This window comes from Alligator sinensis, unplaced genomic scaffold (genome assembly GCF_000455745.1).
Source record: "Alligator sinensis unplaced genomic scaffold, ASM45574v1 scaffold1318_1, whole genome shotgun sequence".
Lineage (NCBI taxonomy): Eukaryota > Metazoa > Chordata > Crocodylia > Alligatoridae > Alligator > Alligator sinensis.
The window spans coordinates 20,480-43,079 of NW_005843751.1; the positions used below are offsets into that span (position 1 = coordinate 20,480).

The 22,600-nt window shown below is 52.4% G+C and overlaps 1 protein-coding gene across 1 annotated transcript in view; it reads left to right on the top strand.

The window, feature by feature from the left end:
* Positions 1-1,094: 1,094 nt before the first annotated feature.
* LOC102388171 (pyruvate carboxylase, mitochondrial) overlaps positions 1,095-22,600 on the top strand; it is a gene marked incomplete at its 3' end in the record, with an annotated part of 30,876 nt that continues 9,370 nt past the window's right edge. The window contains exons 1-3 of the mRNA XM_025195702.1: positions 1,095-1,247; positions 4,384-4,483; positions 10,955-11,139. The remainder of the gene's footprint in view (positions 1,248-4,383; positions 4,484-10,954; positions 11,140-22,600) is intronic.

Sequence of the window (22,600 nt, forward strand, 5' to 3'; positions counted from 1 at the left end):
CCTTCAGTTTAAACAAGACAGAATCGTTAAAGTCTTGCCCTGTGTTGGCCTTGATTAGTTAAAAAGGAACTGCAGTTATAGCTGCTTCTTGTCCACCCCGAACTCAGTGCCATAATGGGGTGGGGGGGAGCGGCAATCTTCCTGGCTCATCGGCTGCTCTGCTCTTGGCTCCCTCCCCTGCACCCAGCCCTGGCCCACTGGCCACTCTGGTTGCGGTGCCTGGGCCTGCGCTCCCTGGTCCCATCGGCTGCTCTGCTCTCAGCTCTCTCCCCTGGCCTATTGGTTGCCCTGCCCTGTGCCCCCTGCCCCATCGGTCACTCTTCTCTCTATTCCCTGCCCTGCTCCCCCCTTCCCCATTGGCTGCTCTGCTTTGACCCCCTGCCCCGTGTCCCCATACTAAATTCCCCCCACCCCATCTATTTAAACAAATCTCATGATTTTCTGTGCCGCTCTTGGGATTCTTATTGAACCTCCAGGGAGAGATTTAGCTCCGATGGCTGAAATCCTTGTCTGGAAGCATCACACTTTAATCTGTGCCCGGCAGGAAGGGACACGCGTGTCAGGACAGGCTCTCAATTAGTGGAAGCATGTGAAGCGTGAGAGAGGAGGTGTGGGCTGCACGGAGTTGGGAAACTTGGCCAGCGCAGGCTTTGCGTTCCATGAAGGCTCATGCTGTTGAGCCAGGACGCCGCGGGGAAGCTCTGATTTCTCACTGGAGTAGGGGTTAGCCCATTTCTCTAAGGGTGGGGGGTGGGATTTGAACCCGCGCTTTCCTGGCCTGGACAAGGTCCCCTGGCTGCACCCAGGGTCTATTCAAGGGGGTCCCGTGCTGGGCTGTGCAGCCAGCTCTGGGTTGAAGGTCTGGGCAACGGCTAAGTATAACACCCCGTGCTGTGCGTGGGAGTTGGAGCAGGTTGGGAAAAGCCTGGACTGGGGCACACGGGCCTGATCCTGCCCGAGGCAGGGGGCTGGGCTGTTTTGCCCCCGCCCCCCAAGGCAGCTTGCCTAGCTGCTCTGATTTCTTCTGCAAAATTCCTTCACGGCCCTTTTTTTTTTTTTTTTTTTGGCTGGAATCAGTCATGCGTGAAGCTGGGAGCTCTGATTCAGTGGGAACGCGGTGGCTTTAGCCCGGCACCAGGGAGCAAAGGTCCCCACAGTCTTACTTTGCTTTCCGACAGGGAAGAAAGAAGGAGAATTCGGGGCAAGTTTCCAGCCAGTCCACCCTACTGGGAGCCAGAATCTGCTCCGTGAGTCTTTCCTCCTTGATCTAACGTGGCGGGGGCTGGAAATTAGCCCTGTGCTCCCCTTGAGTGCCACAGATCCCTGCTCCCTGCCCCATCGGCTGCTCTGCTCTCGGCTTGTAGCCCTGCGTTCCCTCACCCCATCGGCTGCTCGGCTTTCGGCCCCCTTCCCCATCCATTGCTCTGCTTTCAGTGTCCAGCCCTGTGCCCCCTGCCCCATTGGCTGCTTTGCTCTCTGCTCCCTGCCCCATCACCTGTTCTGCTTTCTGCTCTCCCTGCCCCATCTAGTGCTCTGCTTTTGGTGCCCATCCCTGTCCCCCCTGCCCCATCAGTTGCTTTGCTCTCTGCCCCTGGCCCTGCACCCCTCGTGCCCCATTGGGCACTCTGCTCTCAGCCTGCGGCCCTGCATATCTCCTGCCCCATCAGCTGCACTGCTTTCAGCGCCTGGCCCTGTGCCCCCAGCCCCATCAGCTGCTCTGCTTTCAGTTCCCAACCCTGCGCTCCCCCTGTCCCATCAGCCGTTCTGCCTTCAGCTTCCTTTCCTTCCCCTCCAGAACTGGCTCCAGGGGAGGCCTGGCCAGAGAATCCCTGCCACCGGGCTTAATTCCCCCCAGTCCAGAAGCAGAAAATGCAGCTTCAGAAGAAATTCCAGCTGCAGAATAGACGCTTGTCTCATCCTCTCTTCTATGCATGCATTATTTGTTTTCTCCCCCTTGATTTTTGTTTTTTTGGTCTTCTCCCCCACTAAAATCCCCTGGATTCTTGGCATACCCAGCTCGCTGAACCAGCATTTGCAGATGCTGTGCATTCTTTGGATCAGCCCCGCCTGGCCTTGGTTACTCCCTGCTGTCTCCTTTTTCCCCCCATCTGGGCTTTGATAACAAGCAGCTCCAGTCCCAGGCAGCGAAAGCAAACACCTCTGCTTACATTTTTCTTTTCCCCCTTCCCTCTCTGCAAGGTTAAATGTGAGACCTGCTGATGAGGATTTGTCTCTGCTTCATATACCGTATTTCCTGGAAAACCACACGCTTCCCCTAAATAAGAACCGTGCTTTGCTTATTTTTCGCTTTTGGAAGGCAGACTATTGATCAGGTCTTGGCAAAAGGGGGCCAGTAGTGTCTTTTACCATGGCATAAGGGACTGGCTTGTGGATGCATGTATCCTTTAACCCTCCTTAAAGAGGCCATTGCTGTTGGTTTGCACAGGGCTGAGTTAAATCACTGTTGCTTTTAGCTTTGAATGAAACGGGGGTAAAACTGTGGTGGGTTCAGCTGTACTGGGATCACGGTGAGTGTCCATATACAATGGCTTCTCCCAGTATAACTCCGTCCCTATGCAGTTGATACAGCCGTCCCCTCTGAAGGCCACAGCTGCCCTGTTCCAGCTGTGTTGCATTCTTCTCTCCACCCCTGCTCCATCTCCTGCAGCTTCAGATGCGTCCCTTGCCGGCTGCTTTATGAACCTGGGATCTTTTGCTTTGCAAAGAAGGGTGGATGCTTTTGAACTGAAGAAGCCAGAGGGTGAAGATGATGATGGAGAGAAAATTAAGGAGCTGCCTGCAGCCATGCAGAGGGAGAGGGAAGGGAATTGAAGTGCTTTTGAGGGCTGGCGAGGCGGCAAAGGAGAAATCAAACTGAACAGCGCTGTCCTAGGGACTCTGTGCAGGGCAGCGGGGTGTAGCGGGTGGCTCTGGAGAGCTCCGGATCGGCGAGCTTCAGGGCTCTGGTGCTCACGGAGGCCGAGAGCAGAGCCGGGCTTAATCCGTTGTCGGTGCCTGAGGGCAAGGGGGTCAGCTCTGGTGTAGACGGGACTCCGCCGCCAGAAGGCATCTCCCTGTGGCTGGCTGCCAGGAGCCATCTCGTGCCAGCAAAGCTGTACCCGCTGCTCTTCCCAGCTGGGAGGGGGGCACGCTCTGGTGCTAGGCGCTGTATGTACCGCAGGGCAGGAGAACCGTCTGGGCTGGTGAATCCAGGTCGGGGTCCCCGTTCCTGGGGCACTGCCTACAGCACTGGAGACCGTGGGGTGCCCTGGTCCAACAGCCGCCCCTTGGAGCTGCCTACAGCCCTCAGCCCCGAGCGCCCGCCGCCTGTTCCCCTTTGCCTAAAACCCGCCCGATTGTAGATGGCTGTGGGCAGGAGGCTGGGTGTCACCGGGCCCGGGATGGGGGCTCCCTCATGGCAGACGCTGCCCTGGGCTCCCCCCTGCCCTGGATCCTAGGCTTAGATGGAGGCCATGTGGATGGGATGGGGTTGTCTAGGTCAGGTTTCCGAAAAGGCTTATCTGAGCGTGTAGGTTATGGCGGGGGGTGTCCCGGACACCGGGGCTCAGCGTGTGGTCACGAACAATCGCGTGTCCCTACCCCGGGGCGGGGGGATCGTGCTGGTCACATTGGGGAATGGACTTTGCCCTCTGTGAAACCGTTCCCCGGTGTGACGTGGCAGGTGCCGCTCTGGCGTGTACGCACGCAAGTCTTTGCACGTGCGAGTCTTTGTCGCGGTGATGTAGGGGCCCGGGGACTTGGCCTGTCCCTGCCTGCGGCCCCCCAGACAAAATGGCAGCGTGGACAACGTGTTTAACTTAAATGAGGCCTGAGGGGGAGCGAGGCGGCCATGGGGTCAGGCTTTCTGTCTACACAGCGGATGGTGGGGTCCTGGGAGTACTGCCCCGCAGGCCTGAGTGGGCTGGGTAGGCCTCGTCACCATGGCGACACCATGGGTCCCCCCCCAGGGAAGGCAGGAGGCTCCATTGAAGCCTACAAGACCTCCAGGGGAATTAAACCCGGGGCAGCAAAGGGCACAGGGTGCCCCCCACCCCCCGCCGGGACGCAAGTTCAAGCCCTGTTCCCGACTGGGCCGCGCTGGGGCGGGGTTGGTCATACTGGCGGCCACGTTGGCTCCAGAGTTGGCGCCTCTCAGCCATGCGAAGGCCCCGGTGGGAGTCTTTTGACTTCAGAGACCTCAACACCCTCCCCGCCGCCCTGGATTCGCACCCCAGCTCCCTTCCCCGCAGCCGGGGGCTGCTCTGGGCTTGCCATGCCCAGCACGCGTCTCCGGCGCCCCTGCCGCTGGCCGTCTTCCCGTGGCATTGTCCCTCGCTCTATTTTCCCCCTTTCACTCGGCTTCTTTTTTTTCCCTTTTTCTAGGCAAGAAGCCATCCCCTGCTCGGGAGCCCGGGTCTTGCTCAGAGGCTGCCCCGTGTCTTTCCACCCAATGCAGTAGAAAAGGAGCCCCGCCAGCCTCAATGTAGGTGCCCTTGATTTCCACTCTCTCCCAACCTGCGGGCCACGGCTGCCCGCGTCTCTGCTGTTACACCGCTGTGGGGAGCGGACGAGGGGTCCTTGTCGGGGGAGAGGGGGACCTAGATCCGTATATCTCTATGTAATGTGTATGCTTTTCTTGTGGGAAGAGATTTCTGCAGCATAACGCGCAGAGGGAACCCAGGCGCCTGGGATGCAGGCACACGCAGAGCCCGGGTCTCCGGGGTACGCACCCCGTGCGGAGCCCAGCGCCCGGGACACGTGCACACGCACAGCATGGCACCCCACACATGGGACCCAGGTGTCCAGGGTACGCACCCTACACGTGCACCCCACACACAGAGCCCAGACGTCCGGGACACATGCACGCACAGAGCCGAGGCGTCTGGGGTACACACCTGACACGCGCAGCCCCCACACACAGCCCAGGCGTCCGGGACACATGCACACACAGAGCCGAGGCGTCTGGGGTACACACCTGACACGCGCAGCCCCCACACACAGCCCAGGCGTCCGGGACACATGCACACACAGAGCCGAGGCGTCTGGGGTACACACCTGACACGCGCAGCCCCCACACACAGCCCAGGCGTCCGGGACACATGCATGCACAGAGCCCAAGCGTCTGGGGTACGCACCCTACACACGCACCCCCCACACACAGAGCCCAGGCATCTGGGACACGTGCACACAGAGCCCAGGTGTCTGGGACACACACCCGACACACGCACCCCACACACACAGCCCAGGCATCTGGGGTACACACCTGACACACACCCCCCACACGCAGAGCCCAGGCATCTGGGACACATGCACACACAGAACTCAGGTGCCAGTGTGTAGATTGCTTGTGTCCCAGATGCCTGGGTTGTGTGTGGGGCGGTGTGTGCACACCTGACATCCATCCGTAGCATGGACTGGGAATTAACTCATTAGTGACCTGTCTAGTTTCAGTTTCTGAACAAGCTTATACAAGTGTGTAGAGTGCGGGTGGGTGTGTGTGTCCCAGATGTCTGTGTTGTGTGTGTGTGTGAGATCCATCCTAGCATGGGCTTGGAACCAGCCATAAGCAAATTGTCTAGTTCAGGTTTCCCAAAAAGCTTATATGTGTGTCTGCCCCGGATGCCTAGGGTGTGTGTGTGTGCATGTCTGTCCATTCATCTGTCCCCTGGGGGGTGGTGTATGTCCGTCCCCTAGATACCTGGGTGTGTGTGCGTGTGTCTGTCTGTCCCCCAGGTGTTTGGGCTGTATGTGTCTGAGATCCATCCTAGCATGGACTGGGGGCCAACCATTACTGAGTTGTTTAGTTTGGGTGTCCAAAAAACTGTGTGTGTGTGTGTGTGTGTGTGTGTGTGTGTGTGTGTGTGTACTAACAATCACATGCCTCCACCCTTCTGTACAGCCCTGTCTTGAAGGGCTTCCTGCAGGGTTTGGGCATGGCACGAACCTTCGTCCATTGGCCCAGATGGTTTGGTGCCTAGAGCTGCAGAGTCCTGCTGTCTGGGCCTGTCCTTGTTGGTGCAGTCCCCATTCCACTGGCACTTCCTCTCCCAGCTGATCTGGGGGCCTGAGTTGTTTTGGGTTTTTTTTCTCCCCTGCCCCCATGTGCTCCAATCGCAACCTGTACCCAGACGGAGACATGATGGGGCATTTGGGAGGTGGCAGGACACCTGGGTTCACCATCACTGCCCTTGGGCAGAAGCAGGGAAGGAAAGGAGTCCCTTCTCTCACTCAGGAGCTGTCAGTTTTTAATGTTCCCAGGCCAAAAAAAACACCCTCCCCTCTGGCACGCACAGAAACCCCCTCTGGCACGCACAGAAATTTACCCACTGGCTGGGTGGGTACTGTGCTGTGTCTGGTACCACAATTCCTCTGGGTCTTGGTTAGGGAGTAGACCACATATACAGACACAGGCAAGGGTGTGTGAGTGCTGTATGCTTATCAGTATTTGTGTGTGTTTGCGCGCACATGTGTGGGACTCTCACATCCTGGTTTATGTCTTTGTGTGTGCACACGTGTATGATGCTAACATACCCAGGTGTGCGTCTGTGTGTACATGCACATAGGTGTGGTGCTCACATGCCCTGGTCTGGGTCTCTGTGTGCACACACACAAGGGTATGTGAGTGCCCCACACTTGTGCATGCACACACAGACCCAGACTAGGGCATGTTAGTGCCACACTTGTGGTGCTCCCTGTAACACCTGCTCCCCCCCACATCCGGCCAGGGTGTGTTAGCCCACCACAAGGGGGTGCATGTGGCACTAACACACAAAGGGTCATAAGACAGCCTCAAAGCAGTCACGTATGTAATCTGGGTCGTGTATGTGTGTGTGCACGCACGTGTGCATATGTGGCACTAACCTACCCTGGCACATGCCCAGCAGGGGGCACTGTGCTTACAGGCTTAGTGCTGCTCTGGGGGCGGGCACTAGAGCGTGCTGTGCTATGGGGGGCAGAACAGGGGGTATTTCTGCCCCCCAGTGGGTGAAGGGAGGGTGCCCCCCAGCACCCCCTGCCCCACTCCTTGCAGCACAGCACCCCCAAGTGGGGCCAGCACTGACTTCTAGCCAGGGCCAGATCCCCCATCCATGCACTGTCCCAGCTTGACCCTGTTTAGTTTTGGCGCTGACAAGAAGAGACTGTGCAAGACGACGGATTTAATTTTGCCTTGCAAATTAATGTGTGGATTTAATTAGCTTCCTCGCCCGGGGCCCTGGCAGCTGGAAGGTGCCAGGCTTGTTGCCACAGGCCTGATCCTGCATAGAGTCTTTGAGCAGAAGTCCAGGAGATGGGGGTGGGCCCAGCTCTCACCACCCAGAGGGGGCTGGAGAGTTCCAGGTCAGTGACTGGTGCTGAGGGAGACAGGCGTTCGGGCTCCCAGCCCCACTCTCTCCCCAGAATAGGGAGAGAACCCAGGTGTCCGGGCTCCCAGTCCCTGTTCTGCCCTCACCCCCTTTAGCCCCACTCCCCTCCCAGAGCTGGAGGGAACCCAGGCATCTGGACTTCTAGCCCTGCACCCCCAGATTCCCCTCCCTTCCCAGTGTGCCCCCCTTTCTCTCAGTCCCCACTCCCTTCCCAGAACTGGAGAGACCCCAGGCGTCCAGGCTTCCAGTCTCCCCCTGATCTCACCACCCAGCTTTTCCTCCGCTCGCCGAGCAGGGAGTGAACCCAGGCATCCTGCTTGGGCCCCGCTCCCCTCCCAGAGCTGGCAGTGCGGTCCAATGGTTAGATCCCCCACATCTCACTCCAGGTCCATGTGGCCCCCTTAGGATGGGGTGGTGGGGACAGACCTGAGCTGTCTAGCACCTGACACCTTATGGGGGGCTTAACTCCTTCACCATGAAGACTCAATTTTGGGGGGGGGGGCTTTAAGGGGGACCCCTTTCATGGGGGCATGGGGGGGGCAGATTGGAGCCCTGGGGGGCACATAGGCCCCGAGCCCTTGTGCTTATACTCCAGTTCTCACTGCCTCCCAGCTAGGCTAAGCCACCCTCTCTCCACACCTCTGGCCACTGGAAGAACAGGGCCTTTGTTAGGGCTGAATGGGGCTCTGTTCCCTCTCTCTCTCCCCCTCCCAGAGCTGTCGGAGGAGCAAATGCCTGGGTTGTGGGTGGGCATCCGGGCCTGTCCCCAAGCTGGATACAGTCCCACCCCTGCTTCCAGCTGGATCAAGCCCCCCACCCCTCCTGGATGGATATAGGGGGGCCCCCATGCCCCTCCACTGCCAGACACAGGCCCCCCAATCCTTCCTCCAACCCCCCCGGTTGGATGTGGGCATTTTGCCTCTCATGCTGGATGCCTGGGCTCTCTCCAGCTTGGGGAGGAGAGTGGGGGCCAGGGTATTAGAGCAGGGGGGCTGAGAGCCTGGGCACCTGGGTTCTTTTCAACTCTGGGAGGGGATCGAGGGCTGGGGTGGGGGTTAAAGCCGGCGTGGCTGGGAACCTGGACACCTGGGTTGTCTCCAGCTCGGGGCATGGAGTGGGGACCAAGGCGTGAGAGCAGGGGGTTCTGGGAGCTGCGCCCCCCCACCCCTAGGCTGGGGCTCTGGCAGTGCCCACCTTTGTCCAGCAGAGGGCAGCAGCAGAGCGGCTTGGAGGGAGCGTCTTTATTCAGAGCTCCCAAGCACTTCTTTTTTTCAGTGAAAACCAGTCCCAAGCCCTGTTGGCTCCTGTCTGAGGCCTTAGATGTACCTAATAAATGCCCCAGAGCTCAGCTGCCCTCCTGCCCCCCTCCTCACAAAGGGTGGAGGGGGAGGATATGTCAAGTGGGGAAACTGAGGCTCAATGGAAGTGGCTTTGCTCAGTCACATGAGGCGTCTGCAGGTGAAGGGGTTAGATGGGCACTAACTTTGTAGCTGGTTGACTCTCTTTATAGCTGGATGGCCATTTTTGTGGCGTGGCAATTACTTTGCATGTGTGGCGGTCTCCGTTTATTGCGCGGTTCACCAGTGAACTGTGGGATGTCTGTTATGTGTGGCGGGGGGGCGCAGGGCTCCTTGGTAGTTGCCTGTAGATTTTATTTGCTCTATACAGACAGAGACCGCTCTTACCATGTTTCTTGCATATAATATGCACTCTTAATTGCCAGCAGCTGGGTTTGGTGAGGCAAATACATGTGGTATATGAGGCAATACATGGTAGCTTTGTTGTTTGTCAGCTATTCACAATAGAATAAGTTTATTTTAGGGGAGGAAAAAGATTTAGATTTTGGTTTGGCCAAAAAAATGGTGTTTTTGATCTTAAAGGAGACATTTAATTCATGCTCTTCAGGTGTGTGGGGTGGGGGTGGCTTTGAAGATAGATGCCTGAGTACTTGGCCCTCTATTTCTCTACTTGAAGAGAGGGGAGTTTTGACTCGAAATGTCTCCGACACTGAAAACAATCCTGTTAGCCTCCCTGATGCTGTTGACAGGACCCCTCTAAGATCCCCTGACATGCAGCGCACTGTTAGCTTCCCAATTTGGGCTGGACCCTGGGGGTTTTATGTTGTATTTACCAGGTCTGCCGAAAAAAAGAGAAAGAAACGGTGTTTTAATCACTGGCAGAGGTCGTAAGTCTTGTGCGTGATGATTTGTATGGGGATGACGGCGTGGCTGGGATAGCTGTAGAGGAGCTGAATCTTTTTTTTTTTTTTTTTTAAATTAATATAATCGGTGCCTTGATGGAATATGGAACCCCCCGTCACCTGCCTCCTACACCGTTTCAGCCAAAAATACTGTTTTTTGGTTTGTTTTTTTTTAAATCTGCTGCCAAAGTTGATGTGATGATGGTTTGAATTTCCACAGCAGGAAGCAAGGTAGATCCACCTTGTAGATGAACCCAAATCTCTGTGTATATGTATATGGTGGTGGGTGTAGCTATATATCTGTGTACCGATTTATATAAATATGTGTGTGCTTAGTGTGTGTGTGTGTGTATACTCATGCATGTATGCAGTGTGTGTGTACACACTTTACACGTGTATATATAGATATGTATACGCATGCTCTACAAATGTATAGTGTGTGCTTACACATCTACATACTTTACACAGATATGTATATACACACTGTGCACAGGTATACACACATACTGCGCATACATAGGTATATTTAGATATGTATATACACACATTTATATGTAAGCAGATATGTCTACATTCTCACACTATACACACATGCACATATCTATGTTTAAATATATGTGTATATAGTGTGTGTATATAGACATATCTAGCTATATAAATGTGTATGTATATATTTATATATAACTAGATATGTGTATACACTCACTATACACATTAGATATATACACACATTTATATACACACATCCATCTATATGTGTGTGTACATATAACATATATGTATATACACACTGCGTTTTTATATATAGATGCATACACACACACGGATGCATGTATATGTACACATGCGTGCACTATATGCATATAGATGTGTGTGTATCTGTACACAGACACTAAACACACATTTATATACAGGGGTATGCGTGTGTACACACATCCACACATCATAAGCATATTTGTGTGTGTGTGTGTATATACACACATAACTAAATACATGCATGTATTTATATATATGTGTGTGTATGTATGCATAGATATATGCACAGTTTTTTGTGAGCTAAAGATTTGTTTCATTACACATGAAGGAGGAGGAACCTGAATTGTTTTCCCTTTATTGTAAAGATGTTTTGGGGGTTAGAATACCATTATGGAGGGAGGGGAGTATTTCTCCCGCTCGCTCTGGCCTTACTAACACAGAGGACAAGACATTTAACACAGGGAAATAAACATACATAAATATGCAGAGAAGTGAATGCACACAAATGGATATAGAGAGATGGATGCCAAGAAATCGATATCAAGGAAGTACAGTAATGCAGAGAAATTGATGAACCGGCCGTGCTAAGTGGAAGTGATGTGCTAAAAGGACCCCTTATGTATTTCTATTATAGGACTGAAGATGGCTAGAGAAGGGCAAGGTGAGCGGGGTGTGACGAGTCTTCGCAGAGACCAGTAGGAAAGAAGAGGCGAGAGAGAGAGAGAACCAAAGGCAGGTGATAGAGAGAGAGACAGAAAGCAGTGATCTAAATGCAGCCAGCCGCGCTAGGACAATGCCAGGCTTCAGCATTAGACGCAGGTAACTGTGAGCTCAGGGCTGAAGAGGAAGAAAGTCCCTCTGGGCTGAGTCCCTGATGGTGTTTGGAGGGGAATGTTTTAAGGGTTTAAGGATCTAATCCTGGTGTTGGGGAACTGGATTAGGTGTCAGCCCCCCTAAATTGAGCAGGGCTATTCTCTGATGGAGACCCCAGTGGGAAGGGTGAGGCCTTGTCAGGGTGGGATGTAACTCACTGGGGGCCGAGCTTTGCGGCTGCAGCTTAGCTCCGTGCCCTCCCTGAGTGCCACCCTGATCCCCTTCCTCTGCCCTATCGGCTGCTCTGCCACCAGCCTCCTGCCAGCAGATTTCTCCTCCATGAATTCATTGAGTCCTTGGTGATCCTGGCTCTGTTCTCTGCCCCCAACTCCTCCCGTGGCAGCAAATCCCACACATTGCATAAAAAAAACCTTTTTCTTGCTCATTTTAAATTTGTTACCTGCTCATCTCTGCGAGTGCCCCCTGGTTCTAGTATCCTAGGACTGGGGGAATAGCAGTTCCCTGCTCATTTGGTCCACACTCTTGGTCAGGATATTATAAACCTCCATCTTATGCCCCCCAGCCTTGTCCGTTCTAAACATAAGAGTCCCGGCCTTTTTTTTTAGTCTCTCCTGGTCTGGCTACAGCTCCCTGAGATCACTTGGCTTGCCATTCTCTGGGCCTCTTCTATTGTACTACAGGGACCAGACCAGGGAATGTTGATCTCCACATCCCTGGATACTAGGAGCGGCACCGAGGCTGGAAACGGGCCAAGGGCTTTTCCCAGGATAAAGACTTGTATCCTGGGATCCTACAAGCTCATTGTCCCACTTGCAGTACCTAGGGAGTATCTGAATTAACGCCTTGTCCCTGATGGGGCAGTCGAGGCTTGTTGTAATGAGTTGTCAGTCAAGCTGCATGTGTAAAGGATTGTCCCTTGGATAGGAGTCAAAACCCAGGACACATCAGCCCTGGATTAAACCCAGTCCTCCTTAGTCCCACTGGAACGAGCAGGAAATGGGTTTAAAAGGAACCAGAGACGTCCTGAGCGTGCATTCATTAGCACAGGAGGTGGGAGAGGCAGAGAGCGAGGGGGGTTCTAACGAGGTGGGGGTGGGCTTTGATTCTGCTGAGGTTGAGAACATCCTCTTGGAGATGCGGAGACATGAGCTGCACACAGTGCTTGGCAGCTGGCTACGTGCAGCTACAACTGGACTATTTCAGTTGGGAGCATGGGAGCGGGGAGAGCGGGGGTGTTTCAGCTGAGTCAGCTGCTAGGCTGCAGGCAATCGATCTCTTAGATCTCTCCTCCCCCTCTCCTAGATCTCGCCTCCCCCGGATGGGAATAAGTGCTGGCCCTCTGAATCCACCCCAGGCTTGACTGTGCTCTAAATGGAGTGAGGGGGGGTTCAGCCTCATGACATCCTCTGCCTCTCAGGTGCAGTGGCATGGATTCGGGGGCAGGGTGTGCATATGAAAAGCAAGCCCAGGCTAGGCTCATACCCAAGTGAGAATCATGGGGAATAAAGCTGGGAGGGAGCTCCAAGGGTCTTATCCAGTCCAGCCCCCTGCCTGAGGCAGGATCCGCCCTGTCTAAACCATCCTAGGGAAATCCATTGTCCAAGCTCTTCCTGGAAGGAGCCTGGGCCCTGATACTGCACCAGCCGTCACACCCTGACCTGCCGCAGAGAAAGCCGGGGGATCCCAGCAGCTGCCAGTGCCCTGGTTCAAGAAAAGTTTTGTCTGCTCAGGCCTGATCCAGGGGGAAAAGTAGCTGAGGCCAGCCTAGGGGGTTTTGGCACTTGACATACTAAGGTGGGCTCTGAGAGGTGTGTCTAGGGGCAGCACTCAGCTCCTGTCTCAGTCCTTGAGGCTCTTACTGAGAGAGCAGAAGTAGCTGATGGCTGTGGGGAGGATGCCTGGGGTGGCTGTGGCTGTGGCTGTGTATCCCAGATTTCCCCCCTCCCTACGTTTTGGACATGTGTTCTAGGTACCTGGTACATGTTCCCAGATGCCCGAGTCGTGTGTGTGTGTGTGTGTGTGTGTGTGTGTGTGTGTGTCCCAGACCCCTGAGTTCTGTGCATGTGTCCCAGATGCCTGGCTTCTGAGCATGTGTGTGTGTGTCCCTGTCCCCTAGATTCTTGGGGCTGCTTGTATATGTGTGTGCACACACATGCATGTATGTATATTTATTGAATCGGGACTCGTGGTAGAGGTGATATCTTTGATTAGAGCAACTAGATTATTGCAAAAAAAAAAAAAAATCTTTAATTGGAAGCTTTCAGACGCAAACACCCTTCATTAAGCATAGGAGAAAAGATTGTACAAGTTCTCCTGGGTCGAAATGAAAGCTTGTATTTCATAGGAGAGTTGACGGGCTGGTAAAATCTCCTGTTTGGAGCAGCTCGTTAGGCAGATTAGGCTCAGAGAAAAGTTGGAATAGTCTGTTTACCTCACAGTTGTTTGGTAGTAAGCAGGATGTAGTCATATTTCCTTCTGGCTATGATGTTTCGTATTTCACAGAGGAGTGAAAAGATGGGGTGCTCTTCTGGGCAGGCATTTCTTATGTGGTAAAGTGTCTCTGAGCTCTGTGATGAGGCTCTGTGATGATGCAAATTACCTCGAACAAAGGCAGGAGCAGGATTTCAGGTGGTCAGACTTGCTTCCTCCTTGTAAAATTATGAAGATTTCATTTTAAAAATTGGCTAAAATGTTATTTTCCGTGCGTTCGGTATCCAGGTTGTAGCCGTATTGGTCTAGAGGCAACATCAATCAAGACTCATGGTACAGGGGATTTCTTTTATTAGACCAACTAGATTAATAAAAGACTAATAAAAGAGATCCCCTCTACCATGAGTTCTGATTCCTTTTACCTCTAGACCAATATGGCTACAACCTGAATACCTGTGTATTTATTGAGCCGTGTTGGTCTAAGGACGCAGGCAGACAAGGTTCTTTGGGTGAATCCGATATCTTTTATTAGACCAGCTTAAATAGTTGGAAAAAAATTTTAAGCGAGCTTTCTGGTTCATACCCTTGTATGCAGCCCAGCCCAGCCTCTGGCTTCTTTACTTTTCAGTCCATCCAGGTAGAGCACACCCCAACTGCTGAAGCTTCCTCAGCCTGACGAAGGGTTTTTGAACCCAAAAGCTTGCTTAAAATTTTTTTCCAACTATTTAAGCTGGTCTAATAAAAGATATCAGATTCACTCAAATAACCTTGACACCTGGGCTGTTTGTATGTGGAAGTCTGTGTGTGTGTGTGTGTGTGTGTGTGTGTGTGTGTGTGTGTGTGTGTGTGTGTGTGTGTGTGTGTGTGTGTGTGTCTCCCGGGCATCTGGGCTCTGTGCGTGTCTGCATCCTGGATGCCTGGCACTTCTGTGTGTGCGTGTGATTGGACATGTGGGCTGTGGTTGTGTGTGCGCCCGTGCCTTGGATGCCTGGGCTCTGTGTGTGTCCATATCCTGGATGCCTGGCTTCTGTGCGCTCCTGCGCGTGTGTCCCGGTGACCTGGCTTCTCTGCGTGTGTCCCAGATGCCTGGGTTCTGCATGTGTGTCCCCGCTTGTAAGAAAACCTTTGTGGATTTTTTCCCCCCCCACCCAAAGGGCCTTGCCATCAACTTGCCTCCCTGCCCCCTTCCTCTCCTAGTGGGGATCTGCAAATCATTAGCCCTGGGGAAGTTTCTCGTGTTGTTCCTGGCTGCTTTGATCAGCGCTGATTACCTGGGGCGGGGGAGCAGGAGGCGGATCCTGCCCCGACCTACCAGCTCCGGTGCCTGTGAGCTGCCAGGCGTCTTTGGGGCTGGTGGCAGCGGGATCTCTGGGCAGAGGTAAGAGGCACCGGCCTGTGCTAGGCCCCCTCTAAGGCCTGCCAGCCGGACTTCCCATCATGGATGCGTCCCTGTGTGTGCTCTGAGTGTCTTGCATGTTCTTCTGCAGCCGTGGCGTGATTCTGGGGTAGGGGGGGACCTGTGTAGAGAAACTCCTGTGTCTGGCATCCTAGATCTGGATTGTCAAGGCTTTTGCTGGCTTCCCAACTGAAGCCAATATTCCCTTCCCCTCCAGGTTGGCTGGGATGTGTTTGCTGGGCAGAAACTGGCCTAGCGTGGGTCAGATCAGGTCTTTGGAGCTTCACTGAGGCTGGAAAGTAGCCGCGAGCATCACTACTAGTTACTGCTCTTCTGAATGAAGAATCAGTTCAAAGTCAGCTTGCTGTGTCTCAGTTTCCCTCAGCTGTTCAAAGCCCGCCCCCCCTTGATTTCCTGGGGAGATCTATTCATCTGAGCAGAGTCTGATTAGATTGGGGCAAGGCAAGGGGGTATTTAATTCTGTCCTGTGCCAGGTCCTTCTCTGTGCGGAGGTCTGTACTCTCACCTCTCCACCAGCTGGATACACGGCTGCCCATCACCGCTGGAAGAGGAAATAGGCAGCAGAGAAGCAGAGGCTGTAGCAAGGAGGTGGTGGGAGTAGCCCTGGGTATGGTTCCCCCACCTCTCCATCTGGGATCAGCCCCCACTCCCCTCCCATGTGCCCCCAATCAGGCCCTGCCTCAATTTCCCTATGTGCAGGGGCAGGGCTGATTGTGAAACACACTCCCTAGACTAGAGCCTGCCTGGCTCCCCTGGTGTTTGCCCTGCCCTGGTGAGTAACCTCCTCTTCACCCCAGCTGGGAGATAAGGGCTGATTTTCCTCTGCTTGATGGGCTGGGGTTGTTTCCAAGTAGGTGCAAAACATTTGCCTTTCCAGCTAATGACCCCATTCTCCCTTTCCTGGGGCAAAATCCAGCTGGGGGAGGGAGGGGGCTGGTTGCCTGGGATCCACAGGGGCTTTGTGGAGCTTGAAGTCTGAAAACATCAGAGATCGGGTCAAGCCAGCATACATAGCCGGTGAAAGCCTACATGTGTACACACATTGAGTGGAGTGCTAGAGAAACTGTGGCATATCTGACCTTGGAAACTTCTGAGGGCAGGTTGGATGGACACATGGCTAGGATGGTCTAGTCAGGGCCGACCCTGCCTTGAGCAGGGGGCAGGAGTAGATGACTGTGAGGTCCCTTCCAGCCCTGATTTCCTGTGCTCATATGCCGTCAACAGAAAGATGTGGGCATAAGTTGGCCAGCCCTTTTAAGAAATTGAAGTCCAGCTCCCCTGGGAAGGAGCAGGAGGCAGCAGCCAGCTGGGACATGGTGGCAGAAGCTATAGGACACGTATCGCATTTTCAGGCATGCCACACCCCCCCAAACCCAGCTGCTGAAAATTGCAGCACACATTATACACAAGAAATGCAGTAAGAGCCGTTTCTGCTCCTTCCAGACTTGCTGGGAGCAGGACACTACTCAGGCTCTATGATGATGATGATGATGACGACTACCAGCTGCTTATTGCAAGGATCTTATTTCTTTGCCCCCCTCTGCCTTTTGCATTTGAAAAACAAGGTGGTTCTTCTATCTGGGGTGCGTTTTATACAAGGAAATATGGTATGCACGTGTGTACATATTTCCCCCCACACCAGCTTCACTATCTCGACTGTGGCCGTGACCATGCTAATTGCTGCAGCCCACTCGCAGAGGATGAGCTCATGTTCTACCTCCTTCCCTAGCTGCCCCTGTCACTGCAGCATCGTGACGGGCGCTGGCAGGAGTGAGTAATCCCTGCGCTCTGGCCTGCTGAGCCAGCTCCCCTTCCACCCTTCCAGCATCAGGAGCAGACAGGAAGACTTGCCTGCCTCTGTTCATCGATCCAGAGCTAACTGTACCCAAGCCCTGGCCTGTTTCCGATGGACCCGTAGTGGGAAATTGCACCGTTTCGAGTCCATTTCCTCTTGGCGGGGAGGCTCTGAGTGGATCCAGGAGACTGTTGGGTCTGATGGGCCCAGCCTAGGCCACAGACCAGGGCTGTAGTGAACTATTGCAGGCAGAAATAACAGCCTGTGGGGGTATTGCCTTTTCCCCTCTCTGTCCTGATTTGAGTGCAAAAGGGAAATGTCCAGGTCTGAGCCTTTCTAGATGCTCCCCCTGGCTGCAGCATTTCAGCAAGGCCCACGTGTTCCACACGGGGAAAAATAATAATAGTAGTAGTAGTAGTAGTAGTAATAGTAGCAACAAAAATAAGAACAAAATTACGACGACAATGATGATAACACAACAATCAAATAATAATGATTATCATAATCATCGCGATCACTATTATGTTGCTGTTGTCATCATCATGGTCATTATTATTTTATTATTGTTGCTGTTATCATGTTCATTGTTATTTTATCATCATCATTATTATTGGTACTATTTTATTGTTGTGTAGTTATCATCAGCATTGTCATTTTATTATTGTCATCATCATCATCAGAGTTATAGAGAATGAAGAGCTCATCTAGTCCAACCTAGGATCAAACCTGCAACGTTGGTATTATTAGAACCAGACTCTAACCAGCTAGTAATGACCATTATCATAACAGTGAGGTTGAAAACAGCGATAATAAAATACTGATGATGATAGATAGTAAAATGATAATAATCGTAATGCTGATAACAACAATAATAAAATAATAATGCTGCTAAGAGCAACACAACAATAAATACCATTGGTAATAATGATCATGACAACAATGGTATGAATGATTATGATGATAAAACATTAATGATGATGATAACATGATGATGATGGTGATAACACAACAACAATAAAATCATAATGATGCTGAGAATGATAATTATAATGATAAAATGATGATGATAACCATACTGATGATAAAAATCATGCTGATAATAAAATAAGGCTGATAATGATGGCAACAATAATAAAATAATAATAATCATGATTATGATGATAACCACAACAGCAACCTAATAATGATGACGACGATGATGATAATAACCCCTGAGATTTGGACTCTGGTGTCCTCGGGCATTACTGTAATTATTGGTGTACCACACGCCTCCCCACAATGCATGCACACGTAAGGCGTGCACTTTGTTCTGGGAAGCCCTAGAGAAGGAGGGTGAAAGGGACCTCCAGAGGTCAGGGTGCTCTCCCTGCTGTGGGAATGGTGGGGGAAGTGGGTGGGGGTTGGAGCAGGGGGCCTGGGAGCCCAGACACCGGCTCTGGGAAGGGAGTGGGGCTGGGGGGGTTGGAGAAAGGGGGGCACACCGTGCCCCAGGGATCCCACCGGTCTCCACCAGGTGGCGCCGGGCCCCAGCTACCTCAAAGCTGTGGCAGAGATGGAGAGAGGATGAATTGTTTTGAAGGAAGCTTTATTCTTTTTTTCCCCTCCTTCCCTTTCTCCTCTGCCCCCGCCGGCCCTGCGCGGTCGTGCTGGCTGCTGGTGGCGTTGGAGGAGAATCATGATTCCTGGCAGGGGGGAGGGAAGAAACCCAAGCTGGGCACAAAGCAGCTTAAAAATAGACTTTGCGGCCGCTGCGGCTTTTCCTCTGGGGTTTCTTTCCCTTTCTTAGAGCTTCTGTAGCTCCTGGTTCCGGCTGCTCCCTGCAGGGGCGAGGCCTGGTCTTGCCTCTCCTGTGCCCAGGCATCCCGGGCTCTGCTGGCTGCTGGGGTCAGGGAGGAATAATTCCCCCCCCTCCCCCTCCAGCTGCAGGTGTATGGGATGCTTTTTCCGCCTTCCTCATCAGCACGGGTGCTGGCCCGTGTATCCCCAGCCCTGATGCCCCCACAGAGCCAGCTGCATCTGTTCTGCTCAGCCGCTGACATGTCCCACCCCAGAGCCAGCTACATGGCAGCCCCATATCCGTAGTCTCCCACGCCCCACCCCAGAGGCAGCCGCATCTCTGTTCTACTTAGAGGTGGCTGCATCCCACAGCCCAGCCTTGTCCCCACCACCCCATGCCAGAGGTGGCTGCATCTGTTATACTTGGCTGCTGGCACAGCCCACCCCAGAGCCAGCTACAGACCTGTATCCTCAGCCCTGATGTCCCACCCCAGAGCTGGCTGCATCTCAGTGAGGGGTCCCGTACCCCCAGCCTTGATGGCTCCCCCAGAGCCAGCCGCAGCTGAGGGCTAGGACCCTCTATAACAGCCACCATGTCCCTCCCACCCCCCAGTGCTGGCTACATCCTAGCAAGCAGTCCTATATCCCAATCTGTGACCTGCTCCCAGAGTCAGCTGCATCTCAAACTGGAGGGAGGGGTGGGGGAGTTTCACCTGCCTCTGCATCAAGGGGACCCAGGCCTCTGTTTGGGGTATCTGGGGGGGGGGTTTGACCCCATCTCTTGGGCATCAGGCCTGCAGGGGGTGGGGTTAGAAAGACCCTGGTCTGGGCTAGAGCAGGCAGCTGGCATGGATGAGATCCAGCCACCCAGCCAGGCTGTGATTTGTCATCCCCCTTCATTCCCCCCTGCTGAAGCCAAGGCAGGGGTCTCAGGGGAGAGGGGCGTGTTGTCTGTGAGCATATACAGTAGGGAGACTGTATGGGCTGTGACCTCTCACCCCCCTACAGCCTTTTGGAGGACATCTCCAACCTTTTTCCCCATCAGCCCCCTGGGTTGTAAGAAGGGAGAGCTCAAACCCTTCCCTTTCAGGGACCAGTTGGACCCTGGAGGAGACCGGAGATGGGCTCTTGAGTCGACTGTATCTCGCCTTCACCTCCCCTATCGACTCTACCGTATATTCTCACATACCACGTGCTGCTCTCCCATGGGACCCCTACCTTGGTTTTGGCAAGGGGGATTGAAGGGAAAAAGATCTCACCTTTAAGACTCTGGAGCCTAATTTCCAGTTGCTAGTTTCTCTTGTGGGGGGGTGAGGGAAAGGCTCATCCGGTCAATGAATCAACACGTATTATATGTGGGTAAGTACGGTATCCCTGCCTTCGCCTGACCTCCACCAGGAACCAGTCTGATTAAACCCGGGGGTGGGGGGTGCCGAGTGGGGAAGGAGGCTAATTTATGTGAATGCTGTAAAACCAGGAGGTTTTATCACCAGGGTTACTGGCGGTGTCCACGTTGGGGCTCCCCAGGCAATTTGCCTGGGTAATTGGGGCAGAGACTTGGGGGGGTTGCAGCTGGAGGGGGAGGTCCCCGGTTGTAGATTCACAGAGGCCAAGGACAGGGTCAAGCTGGCTCCTGTCCAGGAGCTAGTAGGCCCTGACTTTTTGCCCAGTTAACTCCATGCGGGGTCTGGGGCTTCCAGGCCCCCGGAGGCACTCAGAGCCGCGGGGCTGTGTCCATCCCCCATCGCCCACGGCAGGTCTGGGGAGGGCGCCATGGAAGCAGGATCTCACCTCCTGCCAGGTCTGGGGAATAGACCCCGGGGGTCCCGGCTCCCCCCCCACTCTAACTCATGCCACTTCCCCTCCCAGAGCCAGGGAAGGAACCCAAGTGTCCCGGCTTCCTGGCCCTACCCCATTAGGCCCCGCTCCCGTTCCCCAGCTGGAGGTTGATCCCAGGCGTCCGGCCTTCCAGGTCTGACCTCCCCGAAGCAGGGTAGAACACAGGAGTCCTGGCTTCTTGCCTGCTTCGCCGGCTCGCCGGAAACGGGGGAGAACCCAGGTGTCTGGGCTCCCACCCCTCCGATCCTTCTCCCCTCCCAGACCTGGAAAGGACCCAGGCATCTGGGCCTCCAGCCCCTCTGCCAACCCCCCCATGCCCCACTCCCTTCCCTGAGCTGGGGAGAGAACCCAGGCGTCGGGGCTCCCAGCCCTCCTTTCTCACCCATCATCCGCCCCAGCCCGAAACCCCCCTGTTGACACAGTGCCCGACCGGGAAACCACGGGCCTGTTTGCTCAGGGCAAATATGCGTCGGCTGTTTTGTTGTTGGGATCAAGTCTGTTCTCGTTATCGGGAGCAAGCCCAGCCGTGGGGCTGGGGGCAGAGGGGGCAGGGGTGGGGGTGGGGGGTCCTAGGGAGAGGATGGGTCTTCACTTGGGTCTTGGGTCAGAGCAGGAAGGCTGGGAGCCCAGACACCTGGGTTCCCTCCAGCTTTAGGAGAGGAGTGGAGCCTGGGGGTGAGAGCAGGGGTGCTCCGAGTCCGGACACCTGGGTCCTCTCCCCCACTCTAGGAGGGGAGCGGGGGCAGGCCAGTTAATATTCACAGTTATTAATAGGGTGGGAAAGATGAGGAAGATGATGATGATAGTATCATGAGTATGACCCCTGTCATTGCTACAGTGATTATTGGCAGGAGTTAGAATAATGCCTGTCTCCTGATGGTCATTATGATGATTATCATTAACACTAATAATACCCCTGTGGCAGTAATGACAGTGCATTTGTTCTTACTTAATGAATAATTTGGCCTGTGGCGATTAGTCGTAGCATATTAATCAGTATAGGAATGGAGTGTTTTAATGAACATATCATAGATGAACACAGCATGAATAGTTATGTTAATAAATAGAATACTACGTATTCCTAATTCTAGCAGAATAGCAGTAGCAATTATAATGATGAAATATGCATCTACTAATGAAATATTTAGTATATAATCATTATAACATGTTAATAGATGGATTAATATTAGTCTGGTAAAATATTCATTAGCCAGTAATGAATAATTTAGCATATTGTAGTTGTAACATGTTAATGAATAGAGTAATATGTAGACTATTTAGTAGTATATAATGAATCAGTGAGTATAGAATTGGTATTATATATTGATAAATGTTTAAATATGCTGTGATGAAATATTCATTATTATATCATGAATTTAGTATGTGATAAACATGCTAATTCATATAAGCATATACTAATGATGAAATATTTATTGTTAGAAAATCATATGCTATGGAATAAACTTGTTAACTGGTATATTAATAACTGATGGCAAAATATTATATAGGGAATCATTTAGTATATAATAAGCATGTTAATTAATATATGAATATACTGATGATGTAACATTCATTATTATATAAAGAATAATTTAGTATGGAATAAACGTTAATTTATTAATAAACTGATGAGGACATATTCTTTATTATATAGGGTATCATTTAGTATGTAATGGTTATAACCTGTTAATAGATATTCTGATATAATTATGAATGTGAAATACTCAGTATTATATAATGAATTACGTAGTACATCATAAGCACTTATAACACATTATTATTATTATTATTACATGGATCTATGTGACCATTATAAAAATACAATTATAATATTATGATTGGAAGACATACAGCAACATAATCATGCTATTAATATCACAGCATCAATATGCAAATTCTGATCTAGCCTTGTTTTACTTATGGGACTATAATGTAATAAGAGCCATAGCAGCTGGTACTATCCTTGTTATCATAGAACAATGTAATTCTGTACTAACATCTACCACAGACTAATCCCATTACCACGACATAATTATAATATTAGGATTTAATAAATAAAGTGATGCCGTCGGTCATATTTGGTGTTGATATGACTGTAAAATCACTTCCTCATATCATATCATATCATATCATATCATTTCATATCATATCAATGCAAAACATTATTACTACTGTTATTGTTGTCACTA